Source organism: Martes martes (genome assembly GCF_963455335.1).
Source record: "Martes martes genome assembly, chromosome: 11".
NCBI classification, from domain to species: domain Eukaryota; kingdom Metazoa; phylum Chordata; class Mammalia; order Carnivora; family Mustelidae; genus Martes; species Martes martes.
Genome location: NC_137899.1, coordinates 83,038,446 through 83,043,496, shown reverse-complemented (window position 1 = coordinate 83,043,496; position 5,051 = coordinate 83,038,446).

Here is a 5,051-nt window from a genome sequence, read left to right as displayed (position 1 = left end):
GGGTATTTTGCCAGAGAACAGATATTGGAGTTATCTACTGCAGGGACATTGTTGATGATAGTGTTCTATCCATCACAGTGTATAGTTCCTCTTATGAGGATTCATGGGACGAGATTCAGTGAGGTCTTAGAAATGGGACTAGACTTCCCTAACTTTGTCTTAACTTTGGGCACTGTGAATCATGTAGCTGAAGATCTTTCTTCCTTGACTGTGATTGCTAGAAGTTCAGAGTAAATTTGTGGCCCAGTTCTAACAAGTATGTAGGACCTTACTGCATGTGCTTTATCCCTGGCTTCATTTTATTTCCCTTACCATTAATACACTTCACTATTTCCACAGTTATTTATATTTTTGTGCTGTTTGTGTTTTAAGCTGTCTAAATATGTCATAAATATAACTATACTCAGATTCATTTCACAGAAAATTTTAAGTTTTCTTATAATACACTCAATATAGTAAAAAAAAATCATAGCAAAAGATACATTATCATGAGAAATAAGAGTGTGAATTAAGCAAATACATAGATATGTGTCAAATGAAATTTTTCAAATTGGGCTACATATTTGGTTCATTAACTTCTTGTGAGCAAAAGAAAAAAGTTATATAATTAATTACAAAATTCACTTTGTCAATGAAGGAAGATATTTTTTTATTTTTTTTATTTTTATTTTTTTTTTAAGATTTTATTTATTTATTTGACAGACAGAGAGCACAAGCAGGCAGAGAGGCAGGCAGAGAGAGAGGGGGAAGCAGGCTCCCCGCTGAGCAGAGAGCCCGATGTGGGGCTCGATCCCAGGACCCTGGGATCAAGACCTGAGCCGAAGGCAGAGGCTTTAACCCGCTGAGCCACCCAGGCGCCCCAGGAAGATATTTTTTTAAAAGAAAAATATTGGTTCCAGAAATGTCATTTTTTCCGAAAACGTAAGTTTAAAAGAAAAACATTGTAATGATATTCAACTCTCGAGAATAATTACTAACAATGATTTACACCAAATAATCAAATAATTCTCACATCTAATAAAATGTAATATAAAAAACACTAAGAAAAGAAACTGGGAATATCTTATTTTATAATTACTAGGTAAAGTGTAGATAAATTTGCTCTAATCATCAAATTAACTAATATTCAAGGAATATAAACATGTTTATTTCAACATGGTTATAAGCCTCATGGGTATACCTTAAGAAAGATCTTACTTTATAAAGAGTTTTGACAACACGACGAATAATAACATGGTCCTGGAAGGTTACTTACTCCTCAACTTTAATACCTTTTCACTCCTCATTCCAAGCTTGACAATGAATGTATTAAGGATGCATGTGCATATGGGAATTTAATTTGATTTAGGTGGCATTTAAAATATGTGGAGAAGTGTGGACTAATTAAAAAATAACTTGGAAAAAAATAATCAATTCCAAAAAAAGTTAATTTCTAAATTTTACCATCCATAAAAAATAAAAATAATAGAGTAGAATATATGTATGATGTTGAAGCATACAAGTTCTTTTTTAAAAAAGATTTTATTTATTTGAGAGAGAGAGAGAGCAGGGGAAGGAGCAGAGGAAAAGGGAGAGGGAGATAATCTCTAGCAGACTCCCCACTGGGGAGACATGGGGCTCAATTCCAAGACCCTGAGATCAGGACCTGAACTGAAACCAAGAGTAAGACACTTAACAGATTGAGCCACCCAGGTGTCCCAAGGCATATAAATTCTATAAAACATATCCATAAAAACTCATTTGTTAGACATTATCAAATGATAATATTTACATAAAAGCTCATGATAAACATATTTCAAAGAGAAATAGATTGGGAGAAAATATCTGCAACACATTTAAAAAGCCACTGTTTTAGTCCATTTGGACTGCTATAATAAAACACCATAGGCTGAGTGTCTTATAAATAACAGAAATTTATTTCTCTCTGTTCTGATGACTAAAAGCCCCAAATCAAAGCACCTACAGATTCAGTATCTGCTGAGAACTTGCCTCCTGGTTCACTAATGTAGTCTGTTCTATATATTCTCTTGTGGCAGAAGTGGGCAAGGGAGCTCTAAGGGTTTTCTACCATAGGGGCTCTAATACTATTAATGAGGGCTTTATCTGGAAGACCTATCACCTCCCAAAGGCCCCGCTTCCTAGTATAATCACATTGGGGTTAGCATCCAATGAATTTTGGGGGAATACATCAGTTTATAAGCAGCCACCAAATCAAAGACATCTCTGACACCTTAACTAACAAAGCACATACCCACCCCCAGCCCATCCATCTTTCATTCTTCATCTTGTTCTATGTTGTTTATAGCACTTACTTTTGCCTGGCATAATATTTCATATAAATCTGTTAGTAAGTTCCTTGTCTATAGATAATCTCCCATTAAAATACAGTGTCTGTAAAGGAAGAAAAGATTTCCATTCTTCCAGAACACAGTCTTAGTCCTATCGGTGAGCATGTTACATACTGTATACTATGTTTACCCCAACTTTTTTGTGGTTTTCTCCATACCTGCAATTCCCCAAACCCCCTTGCCAACAGAGTTCCAGCTTAGGTTTTGCCAAAACAAACACTTGTTGATGTTTGGAAAGGAGAAGGGAAGCAGAAGTCAGTATTGCTTATGCCACAGAAGTGAGCAGGACACAGATTTTTGTGGGTAACCAAGGCGAACTCTTGTCAGCAGGTTGAGAGAGTCCCCTTATATATCACTCACTTTGGTAGTGTAGGCACCTGGTATCACTGGTAACAATTTCTGATTATTTCTGCACATCCTGTTTTAAAGAATACTATAGTGGCTTCCCTGATCCTCTTTCTGCCAACGGTTCCAACTTTTTCAGCTTCCAACTTCTTGTATGAAGTTATTCTTTGGTATAAAATACCTAGAAGTCACCACTTTCCTGGCTGAATATTCTCTGCAGTCTTCATTTATTAGAAGCAGGGAGATTTCTTTTGGTCACAATGGTTTCTTCTCCTGGAGAGACTACTCAACAGGCCACTCAAACACAGTCTCCTCTGTGGTAGACAAGGAAGAACATGTTCTCATGCAGAGCAAAAACTGCCTATTCCTACAGTCATTAAATATACAACTAAGCCTATGAAACCCCTAGAGGTCTGTAACTGTCTTAAATTAAGGCTTAGTGATGCCACAGTGCTCAAATTTGAAAACTGTACTCACAAGTCAAACGCTATAATATGACCTTTTCTGTCCTCATCAGAATAGTGGCAGAAATCTTTTCAGGTTGGGTGTTAGAGGACACCCAGTTCAGTATATTTTTTGTATTTACTGGAAAAACATACCCACACACACACTTACATACACATATAGTAAATATATACAAATCTACATATGAATATATGTAAATACATTAATATGTATATGAACCATATATATGTGTGTATATATGTATATACATATACATGTATATGTATATGAACCATACATATGAATACATCATATATCGATGTTAGTGTACTATATATAATAAATAACTACATATAATAAATAAATATATACATATATATGACTAGTTGGTAATCTTTAGTTTTTGGATTTAATTGTAGAAATTCTGAAACAAAGACTCTTTTTTAAAAACTGAGAAATCTGACTATACTGCATCTATCATCTCCCATAGCCACAGGACATGTGATTTTTTAGGTTGCCAATGTGTCAAGCCTTCCTTATGGTCTTCTGACTCTGAGGACAGGTGTCTGATGCCAATTTTTATTCTTTATACTTAGGATGCCATTTTCCTCATGGTAAAATAAAAAGGAAAGGAAAAAACGTTTCCTGCACAACAAACAAATCTCTATCAAAAAATATAAAATAAAAATACACCTAAAGCATAGCATGATTCTAAAAAAAGCTGAGGGAAACTACATAGCTCTTTGTAAGTAAAGAATACATATTTAATACTCAACTTTAAAACATCCATAGTTCAGATAATAAAATTTAAGGTGCCATTATAATACCTCGGCTGTAGGTATTTGAGTATGAAAGTACCACTCTAATAATAATTCTCTGTCCATAATAAAGACATGCATAATGCTTTATGGTTTAAGAATCCCATTAAACACAGTATCTCATTTGATCCACACAACATTGCCAAGAAGAGAGTGTTGAAGATGAAGGAAGGGCTAGTCAGAGAGGTTGATTTGTGCAAGTGCATATAGTTAATGATGAAGCAGGGAATAAATCTTAGTCTTTGGACTTTAAGACCTGAACTTTTTCTAATCCAGGGCATACATACCCTATAACATCTCAGTATAAAGTGATTTAACATGTCTATCTCATTTGCTTATCATATTCACATTGATAGCTCAGAGTTCTTCAATCAGAGAATATGAATGTATTTCTGTAAATCATGACCCTTTAACTTAAAGGAGACAGTCTGGTTTAATGAAGAGAATTCAGTCTTTGGTTTACATTCCACTTCTGAAATCCACCACCTTTGTCGAAATTAAAACACGATATAGGTTCATGAATTAAACTTACTTTGTAAGGTTATAGATAGGAAAAAATTAGATAATATACATGGAGTGTCTTGCATAGAATTTGGCTTAATACATGTTAGTGCAATTCCTCTTTCCTCCATAGGGCTAGCCACCTTGCTTCCCCCACCCAATCCATCCTGGGCAAGCACGTCATATAAACCAGACTACTGTGTGCCTGCTCAGACCAGGGTCCAACGTCTAATAAACCTTTAGCCATGTCTTAATTTTTGTTCTCAAAAAAATAAAGTTCAACAAGTAATAGGCATAAAGTGATGTATAAGAGATGATCTTTGGCTATTCTCTATTACCAGGAAAAATCAGAATTTAGCTCTCGATATCTCTCAATACTGAGACCTGGCGGCTTTTTCCCTAGTAGCAACCTCTATTCTAAACAAATTGTCTTGGTGTCTGGAATCCAAAATTTATCCTTGACATTACTGATTTTTATCATCTAATCAACTGCTCATTAAAATAAAATTATAGGTATATAACAGAGGTAAACACACATTAAAATTAGGAGTCATTCTTTATTTCCTTCTTTGTTGAAAATTAATTTGAATTTAAA